Here is a 10,777-nt window from a genome sequence, read left to right as displayed (position 1 = left end):
ATGCTCAGCATGGAGCCTGCTTGGGACTCTCTCTCTCCCTCTCTCTCTTTGCCCCTCCCCCTGCTCGCGTGCTCCCTCTCTCAAAATAAGAAAATAAGCATTATTTCTGGGATTGTCTGTGAGGTGTTTCTGGCTGATCTATGTGTACATCTGTGTCTCTAGGTATGAGCATCCTACTGGCGCTCCTGTAATTACGGAGGCTGAGGGATCCAGACTCGGGAAAGCTGGAGGCACAAGCCCGGTCCAGGGCTGTGTCCGAAGGGCCAGACAGACGTCCCAGCTCCAAATCGGTCATGTTCATGGCGCGGGAGAAAATTCTTTCTTACTCAGCCTTTCATTCTATTCAGGCCTTAATGGCTGGATGAGGACCAGCCACATTGGGGAGGGCAAGCGGCTTTACTCGGGCTACCAACTCCAGTGTTAACCTCATCCCGAAGCCCCCTCACAGACACACCCAGAATAATGTTTAACCTGATACGTTGGCACCCCATGGACGATATAAAATTCACCATCACAGAGAAAAACATCTCTCTGTACTCTCTCTCTCTCGGTTCCGTTTTTCTGGAGGATGCTGACTCTTTTTCCTTTTCATGCCCTCTATCTTGCTTACAGTCATGGGGCCGAGCTGCAGGGCAGCGTCCGACGTGTGCCAGAGACGCAGGGCACGTGTGTTGTGCTCCTGGAGGGGCTGGGGGCTGGAGACGGCTTCCCACTGAGGTTATGGTGGGAAGGGGGCATCTGAGCTGGGCAGTGGGGCCTCCAATATTCCGATGTAGGAGGGCCTCAAGGGGCAGTCGCATGCAAAGGGGTCCCGAGGGACTTGTCGGGACGTATGGGCAGAGTCCCCATGGGGGGTCTTGCTTTGATTTTATGTAGCAGATACACAGGAACAGAACTGTCTTGCAGAGGTGGTCTTCCATTTTGTGTGAGCTTGAGAAGGATGTCGGTTGTCTACCTCCCAGCGTGAGGGCCACACGAGGAGACGCTTCCAGGCATTGCTGTTGCCGAGGCCGGTGGGCAAAGCCCCCTCGGAGGCTCTCTCGGCACTGCCCGCTGGCCCCGGAGGAGGAGGCAGCCTGATGGGCACAGAGGGCAGGAGAGAGGCCATCTCTTGGAGACACAGTTCATGAGTTCTCCTGACTCGCCACCTTCCCGAATCAGGATCAGTACGTGATGACCCGAGACCAAGTCCATCCGGAGAATTTAAAAGGCCTGACTCGCAAATTTATGCCTGGTTCCAATGTGTAGACACTTGGGGAGGGTAGATGGTTTTGACCAGAATGGCAGCATTGGCTCCGGGCCGAGGTCGGGGAGGAGAGGAACAGGTGGAGAGGGTGAGAGAGAGGAGGAGACACAGAATCCGAAGCAGGCTCCAGGCTCTGGGCTGTCAGCAGAGAGCCCCATGCGGGGCTCGAACTCACGAACCGTGAGATCCTGACCCGAGCCGAAGTCAGATGCTTAACTGACCGAGCCACCCAGGCGCCCCTTCCTTTCCTCTTTATTATTGAGGCATCACTGTCATGTGAGTTTCTGGTGTACAACGTGATTCGGTATTTGTACATGTTGGGAACTGACCGCCACGACTAGTTACCATCCATCACCATCCTTGGTTACTCTCTCAGCCACTTTCACGTAAACAGCACAGTATTTTTAACCACGGTCGCCGTGCGCCACGCTGTAGGTTACATCCCCGTGACTTCCTTATTCCGCAAGGGGAAGGTTGTACCTTCAGATGCCTTTCATCCATTCTGCCCACTCCTCCCCTCTTCCCTCTGACAACCACCCATCTCTTCTCTGTATCTACGAGCTTGGCTTTTGTTGTTATCGTTGATGGTATTTTTTGAGCTCAGTTCTTGGTGGTATTTAAAATCTAAGCAAGAGACCCTTCCTACCCCACGGGCTCTGAAGGGAGCTGAGCTTGGGACCAGGTGTTCTTCTAGGACTGGACGTCTTCCCTGGGAGGGCCCTGCTGGCCTCTCTCTCTCTCTCTCTCTGGTCCTTGTCAGCTCCACTCCAGGTACTGGAAGAAGAAAAGGCATTAGGGCCAGATGATCTGAGTTTAAACTCCATCTCAGCGATTCACTAATGATGTCTGAGTGACCTTGGCTAGTTGGTCACATGCGTTGAGCCCGTCTTTCTGTCCGTGGGGGTTGTTTGAAGACTGAGTGAGACCGTGAGCCCCGAAGTGACAATTATACTGTCGGCTGCACCGGCGGCCAGCCCCTCCCGCTCTTCTGCAAGGCTGAGAACGGCGCATTTTGGATCTTTTCAAAAGGAGCATCAGTGCCGCGTGGTTGGCCAATGCCCTTTGGGCAGCTACTAGATATCGTTTCATCTTAGGATCAGAACACTCTCCAGCACCTTCCAGCTTGTTGCTTGGCAGGGGGTGTTGGTAGTGGGAAACGGAGTCATCCTTTTCTGACAGTGACTTCTGGTTGGCAGAACATACACGGCTTGAGAGCAGAATGTCTGCTGTGGCCGTGGGTGATGTCCACCCACACACGTGTGTGACACAAGTGTTACACTTCAGAGTGTGGGCTGTGGACTGCCTCTCAGGCTCGGTTCAGGATGATCAGGGCCGAGCTGGGGTGTGGGCAGAGGTTTACTCCGACTCTCTGAGGGTCATACCCATTCTATTTTACCCTCTATCTCAAACTGTGAAGTGTTTTGTTTTGTTTTGTTTTTCGGATTGCTTTCCTCTCCTGGTCCTTAAATATGGAGTTAGGTTTTGCTTGTCTGCTGCCTCGGGCCCGCGTCGGGGGAGGGGATGGGGATGCTGTTTGAGTAAAAGCAGCCGGTGAGGGCTTTCTGTCCCTTTGCCTTCTCCCACTGCGTTTCTACCGGACTGTGTTCTCTTTTGTCCAATAGACTTGAAACTGTTGACCATAGCGTTTCGCCTCTCTCTAATCCCCATCCAAATACTAGTTCAGAGCTCATTCTGTGTGAATCCCTGGATAAGGTCTCAATAGCGGCCCACGGGAGGTTGGGACAGGCAGGTCCCAGAGGTTTCTGTGCCTCGGTGGAGAGGCTGGAGGCTGAACGCTGTAGACCTTGGGTACATCACACCTCGCGGAGCCCCTTGAGGCAGGACTGAGAAAACGTGGCCTCAGGCTGGCTTAGCGAGTCTGTGGCCTGTGCCGCTGCCCAGGGTCCCAGGCTTAGAAAATGCTAGCCCTTGGTTTCATTCTCTAGCTTCATCATCTTGAAATTCTTGAAAATGTTCGATTAAGGAGCCCCGTATTTTCATTTTGCATGGGGATGTGCACATTTTATAGCCTGTCCTACAGAGAATTGTATTTGGTGGCTTCTAGCGTGTAGGCAAATAGAATGGGGAAAAAATGGGAGAAATGTGTGAAGTAGAGTTTCTTTCTTTTTTTTAATTTAATTTTTATTTTTTAACATTTACATCCAAATTAGCATATCGTGCAACAGTGATTTCAGGAGTAGATTCCTGAATGCCCCTGACCCATGTAGCCCATCCCCCCTCCCACCGCCCCTCCAGCAACCCCCAGTTTGTTCTCCATATTTGGGAGTCTCTTCTGTTTTGACCCCTCCCTGTTTTTATATTCTTTTGGTTTCCCTTCCCTTATGTTCATCTGTTTTGTCTCTTAAAGTCCTCGTATGAGTGAAGTCCTTTGATTTGTGTCTTTCTCTGACTGACCAATTTCACTTAGCACAATACCCTCCGGTTCCATCCACGTAGTTGCAAATGGCAAGATTTCCTTCTTTTTGATTGCCGAGGAATACTCCATTGTATATATATATACCACATCTTCTTATCCATTCATCCATCGATGGACATTTGGGCTCTTTCCATCCTGTGGCTATTGTCGATAGTGCTGCTGTAAACATGGGGGTGCATGTGTCCCTTCCAAACAGCACACCTGTATCCCTTGGATCAATGCCTAGTAGTGCCATTGCTGGGTCGTAGGGTGGTTCTATTTTTAGCTTTTTGAGGAACCTCCATACTGTTTTCCAGAGTGGCTGCACCAGCTGGCATCCCCATAGAGTGAGTTTCTTTATAAGCTGGAAGCTGCGCGCGTGTCTCATGGCAGAGGCCCCTGGAATGTTCCGCTGGGCTTGGGGGACTAGCCACTGAAGTCTCCTGCCCAGGGAAGCTGATTCTGGATGAAGCCAAGGGAACCCGCATTTGTTAGGTGCCATAACACACAAACACTGGGCTGGCAATAAAAAGATGGGTAGGACCAAGGAGCCTATGGCCCCGTGGGGTGTGTAGAACCCCTCAAAAGAAGAGTAAAGTACAATGTGGTGAGTGCAGGGGTTGCGGGAGAGTGGAGGAGCTAGCTCTAACCCTCTCTGGGCCAGGGGGTGCAAGAGTGAAGTTAGGGAAGACTTCTTGAAGGCACTGGTACCAGAACCAAGTTTTTTTTTTTTTCTCCCCAGTGTTTATTTGCTTTTGAGTGAGACAGAGCATGAGCAGGGGAGGGGCAGAGAGAGAGGGAGACAGAGACCCCGAAGCAGGCTCCGGGCTCCGAGCCGTCAGCACAGAGCCCGACGTGGGGCTTGAACCCACGGGTCGCAAGATCATGACCTGAGCTGAAGTCGGACGCTCAACTGACTGAGCCACGCAGGTTCTCTGTTGCCGGAACCAAGTCTTACAGGGGTGAGTCAGCCTCCAAAGGGTGGGAGTGTGTGTGTGTGCATGTGCACTGGGATAGGGAGAATACTCTAAGCAAATGTAACCACAGGAACAAAAAAGCACAGAGGTGAGAGAACACGGTGTGTGAGGGGCTCCTTAGGCACCTTGTCGCTACCCTTCTAGAAGGTATGGGGTAGCAACAGGTGCAGCTGGAGGGACTGATTACGGGGACCCTCCTCTATCTTGATGAGCAGGTTCTTACCCTGTAGGTGGCGGGGAATTATCCGGTCACACAGCAAAGGAAACAGGTTCTCAGAGAGGTGAAATATCAAGTTTGCATGGTTAATTAATTAGTAGCAGAACGGGCACGCAAATCAGTTCTGGCGGGCTCCCAGCTAGGGTTGCCAGAATGGGCAAAGAAAAAAAAAATACAGGATGGCCAGTCAAATTTGAATGTCAGACAAACAACAGATAAGTTTTGAAGCATAAGTATGTCCCATGTGCTATTTGGGATATCCTTATCCTTAAAATTCCTTGATGTTATATGAAATTCAAATTTAAGCGGGCATCCTGTATTTTTATGTGCTAAATCTGGCAACCCCCCTCCCAACCCCCTATTCCTCCTATTCCACGGTGGTCCACCACTTAATAATGCTCCTCTACCCAAGGAAGTTTCCATGAAAAAGGTAGGAGATAGTATAAAACGTGGGATGAGGGGAAACGAATGTCCAGAATTTAGAGTTGCCATTTCAATAGATATTCAAAAATAAAAGTCCCGGGGCACGTGGGTGGCTTAGTCCGTTAAGGGTCTGACTTCGGCTCAGGTCATGATCTCACGGTTCGTGAGTTTGAGCCCCGCGTGGGGCTCTGTGCTGACAGCTCGGAGCCTGGAGCCTGCTTCGGATTCTGTGTCTTTCTCTCTCTCTGCCCCTCCCCCGCTCGCGCCCCGTCTCTCTCTCTCTCTCTCTCTCTCTCTCTCTCTCTCTCTGTCAAAAATAAGTAAACATTAAAAAAAAAATTAAAAATAAATAAATAAAAGTCCCTTCTGGTTTTCTACGTCATCGAGCTGGGATTTAAAGTAACCAGTGCTATGCTTCACCGCCCCATTATCCTGAATGCTAAATGGGGGATTCTCTGATTTCACGCCCAGATGGGGAGACAGAGAAGCAGGTTCCTTGACAGCCAGGATTATTTTGTCGTTTTTAATCTATTATATTTCAGGAGCTTAAAAGTCTTTAAAGAGAACTTCAGAGGCAAGTAGGGATGTCACTTACGGTTTTAAGCATTTTCTATTGTGTAAGAGAAAAAGAGGAATTCCAAATATGGAAGACCATATTTTCCAGTGGACCAGCCACTTTAAATCCGCTTCAAAGAAAGTGCCAACAAGAACGAGAATGAGGAAAAGGTCTGTTTTTTTTTTTTTGATGTCTCCCTTATTATATTTTTGCCTTCTTAAGATCTTAACATGCCTATGTCAGATGCAAGTAGCTTTTTACTATCATCTTGAAACAGAATCACGAGACATTTACTCTAGAAAAATGTAGACTATTTTTCTTCTTCTCTAAGTAGAAATAGCACATTATGGTTAGCATATGTGTCTCCCCCTTTCATGTGCTCTTTTTGATTACGTGTCCTGTCTCTCTGGGTCTTTGTAGTTGAAAAGGTGAGGCTCTCCTTATAAACACTGGAGCCCTGCAGACACGTCTTGGGCGGCGTCACCCCGAGAAGCGGGTCTGCCTGCTCTGCCTGGGTTTCTAATGGTCAGGGCTGCGCAAGTTGGGCCGCTGTCTAGGGCGCTCCCATCTCCAGGCTGTGTCCCATCCGTCTGCCTTGCTGCAATGCCCTGATGTTCCCCCCCTTGTTCGGAGTTGTCTTTTTCTAGGGCGGGAAAGCCCTGACTCTTGGATTCCTGTCCCTTGTTAGGTCAACTCGAGTGACACTCTTCGCTGCCCTCAGGACTCCTTTCCTTTCCCGGAAACCAGGGGTGCTGAAATCTACCTGCTGATATCTACCACGCACGTATGACTTGTGCTGGTTTTCTAGGGCCACTAGCTGCCAATTCAGGGGCTTCCAACAACCGAAGTTTATCCTCTCGCAGATCATGAGGCTGGAAGTTCGAAATCAAGGCGTCGGCAGACCCAGGCTTCCCGAAGGGTCTGGGGAAGAAGACTCTTGCCTTGCCTCTTCCAGCTTCTGGAGGCGCTGCATTGAGGCATCGTCGCTTTGATCTCTCTCCCCTCGTCACATGGCCTTCTCTCTGTGTCTCTGGGTGCCCTTTTCTTATGAGGACACCCTCTTTGGGTTGGAGCCCACCCAAATCCTGGATGATCTCATCTCGATCCTGACCTTATTTACGTCGGCAAAGACCCCATTTCCAAATCAGGTCCCATTCTGAGGTGACCGTGAATTGCTGGAGGAAACCATCCATCCCACTGCACAGCTTTATAGCGCAGGGCCGGGCTTTCAGAGAATGGAAGTTCCCTCTTCGAACCTCTGCCAGGCGGGCACATGTTGATTTCACCAGGATTTTATGTAACTTTCTCAATCCCTTCAAAAGAATAGGCTATTTACATAAGGCCTCAGAGAACGTCTTAGAGTCACTGGCCGGGTGGTGCCTGCCAGCTGGTCTGTGCCAGATGCTAGGAGCCAGGGGCTAGCAGTCCCAGCCCTCCAGGAGCCCACGGTCCAGAGGAGGGGAGTGACACATAAATGAGTAATTACAATACCCCTATTTACCAGGCTGCTGCTGGCTCCCCGGGGCCCCACCCCCGCTGCCTCCGCTCTGGGGCTGGCAGGTTACTCACAGGTTAATTGCAATCACTGCGTTCATCTAAATCCTTGTCTGCTCTTGGCCTTTATCGTTGCTGGAAGCATCTCAGCTGGCTTACTGCGATTTCATTTTTTTTTCCCCTGGTGATGAATTTCTACACCTCTTTTCAAAAGACAAAACAAATTGTTTGTTTAACCTCCCTAGGAATAAGTGGGCCAGGGGTGGCGTGGGAAGGGAAACATACTTATTATTCTCGTGGGCAGAACTTCTTGGGTATTTCCAAAGAGATTCCTGACTGACTCACCTTATTTCATTTTTTTTTTTTCCTTTTGGTAGATTTATATGTATATACACATTTCCCCCACCTCCCCCCCCCCCACTCTCTCATTATGCAATGTGGCCAACAGGTAGTTTCGTATCGCTTTATTTCTGTATTTTTTAGAGTTCAGTTCATGGGGCACCGTGAGCACTCGAGATGTCACTTGTTGAGTGACAAATAACCGTTAGCGTTGGTTGAATGGGGTCGGGAGCTATGTTAGAAATTTAGGTCTGTTGGGCAAGGCTTGGAATTTGGGCAAATTCCCGACGTCGGGGCTCTCAAAACCGGTGAGTACATTGGAATCACATGGGTAGAAGGCACTTGCTAGACATGGGAACGCTCTTCCCTCCCCAATGGATATGTTGCTGCCTTATGACCAAGAGGCGGGCCCAGCGATGGTATGTTCTAGAAGCTCCCAGCTTCTTGACATGTCACGAGGCTTGAAATTCAGATGCCCGGGGAGCACCCCAGACCCGTCAAATCAGAATCTCTGATGTGAGAGGCAGGTGTCACCTATTGGGTTCTAAAGCTCCCCAGGTGATACCAATGCGCAGCCGAGGCTGAGAACCACTGCCCATGCGCTCAGACCTGAGCGGGCAGTTTAAAAACAGATGGTTGGCAACATCCTCAGACTAGGACACAGCCGCAGGGCTGCGGTGAGAGATTACAAGCTCTAACACATTTCCTGGTGTTCCCTACCACCACCGCTTGGCCGAGATCACACCCTGGTGGGGGGGGACCCTGGTCCTGAAGCGAAGTCGCCTTCCCCAGGTGAGTCGCTCTTCTCCTTTTCTCACTCGCCGCTTCCCTTCGCGTCTTCCTTCCTCATCAACTCAGGGACGACCTCTCTTCCTGCCTTCGCTGGCTCCCTGCTGTTGTCGGGCATCGGGATCAAGGGGAAGCGGAGGCTGGATTTGCAGAGGAAGAGAGGCCTGCAGGCCTCTCTGGACATCACGCTGCGTGTGGGTACGATGAGGGGAGCCAAATTCCTCTTACGTCTGCTCCCCCTCCCCAGGGGAGGCTGGCGGAGGCTGAGCTCTGTCCCCAGGGCCCAGTGGGGACAGCTCAGAGATCCAGTCAGACTGGGTGCCCGGGAGCATCTGCGGTGGTGGCAGGTTCAGGGTGCTGATGGCAATTGGGGATAAGTGGTGGGGGGAAGGCGGGGTGCTCTGGGCTGCAGAGGCTGCAAACCCGGGACTTCAGGAGCCCAGGAGCCCAGCATTCAGTGGTGCTTTGCGGGTTTGAAAGCAGGTATAGAGCAATGCAATCTGGAAAAGAGACTGGGTCAAGAGTCTGGTAGGACTTGCCCGACATAGAAAGGAGTTCTCTCTCTCCTTCCCCCCTCCCCTCCCCCCCCAACTCCCCCCCCCCCCCTTTTGTCTCTCTCCTCCCAAGAGCAGGTAATTTGCCATCCAGGTCCTTGGCCCAGGAGCCACTTAATTTAATGGATCTGATCCTTTAGTAATCATAGTGGCTTCTGGTATCCACCCCACTCAGCTTGTGGGACAAAAGCAGTAAATGTCAAAAGCCACCCTCCCAGTGGGACAAAAGGCCTTCTTTGTTAAGTGCCAGGCTTATCTGCGAGCACTTTACAATCTTAAGGCAACACGCCCACTCCTCCTGACTGTTTTTCTTGGGCCGGTAAGCCTGAGCCCTGAAACCCCGGGGAGAGTTATCTGTTCAGAAGGTGGGCTCTCCTTGAGGCGGGGAGGGACACCTGAGGGGCAAGCCAAGGAAGTGAGCTGTTCCCCTAGAGGGACAGGTAAGGACATTGGGGTGTCTCTGGGCTCCCAGGCCACGGTGCATTCGAGGACGTTTTGCTCGGTTTTGTATCCTGTCGGGATCTCCGTTCCGTCGAGGCCGCCGTGGCCGGCATATGGCAGTCTGTGCCGGCTTGAGCAGAGGATCTGGCTTTGCTGTAGGAGAGTGCACTCATCCGGAGCGAGCAGGGAGAACTTTCCAGAAATCAGGCCCATATTCCCTTCCAGGAGGAGGGCTGGTGTTTGAGAGCAATGGCTTTAAAGAGCACCTCTTCTTTGCTGTGAGAGGAGATCGGGCTCGCTGCTTTTCTAAACCGTCGCGCCCGTGAGCCAGTGAAGGAATAGAAGGATTACAAACAACTGAACACATCGACTTAGTCCCCCTGCAGACGCCCATGGGGGCTGCCGGGGGCCCAGTGTTGGGTCTGCTGCCGGTGATGCCCAGGGAGATGGGAACAACAAGGTCTCTTGCCTCTAGGATGGCAGTTCTCAAACCTTTTGGTCCGAGGGCACCTTTATACTCTTAAGAATTTTTGTTTGAGGGGTGTATCTATCAGTACTTACCACATTAGAAATAAAAATGGAGAAGTGTTTGACAATTTTTTAATTTTTTTTAAAGTTTATTTTGAGAGAGTCTGAGACTGTGTGTGTGTGTGTGTGTGTGTGTGTGTGTGTGTGTGTGGTGTGGGAGACAGAGAGAATCCCAGGCAGGCTCCACACTGTCAGCACAGAGCCCGATTCGGGGCTCGAACTCACAAAACCGTGAGATCATGAACTGAGCTGAAACCTAAAGTCGGATGCTTAACCGACTGAGCCACCCAGGCGCCCCTGACAATGATTTTGTTTTTAGTATTCTTAACATTCATTCCTTTTTGAGAGACCGAGCGCAAGTGAGGAAGGGGCAGAGAGAGGGAGACGCGGAATCCGAAGCAGGCTCCAGGCTCCCAGCTGTCAGCACAGAGCTTGACGTGGGGCTCGAACCCATGAACCGGGAAATCATGACCTGAGCCGAAATTGGATGCTCAACCGACTGAGCCACCCAGGCACCCCTGATCATTATTTTTTAAATTCATTTCAAAAAGCCCCGTACGGGAATCTACCCTCCAAACCAAGAGCACACTGTATACGCTGTATGTTAGCCAACTTAGCAATAAATTATATTTAAGAAAAAAACCCCTGTATGTGTTAACACAAATAACATCTTAAGGAGAAAATTACATTGGCTTTATTCTAAACAGGCTTATTAATTTCCTCTTCATTATGTCACATCCTGCAAACACTCTTAGGCAGGTGTGCTCACCTCCTTTATGTCCTGTTTCTGGGAGGTC

This window comes from Neofelis nebulosa, chromosome 13, assembly GCF_028018385.1.
Source record: "Neofelis nebulosa isolate mNeoNeb1 chromosome 13, mNeoNeb1.pri, whole genome shotgun sequence".
NCBI classification, from domain to species: Eukaryota; Metazoa; Chordata; class Mammalia; order Carnivora; family Felidae; genus Neofelis; species Neofelis nebulosa.
Note: the sequence above shows the minus strand (reverse complement) of the source record.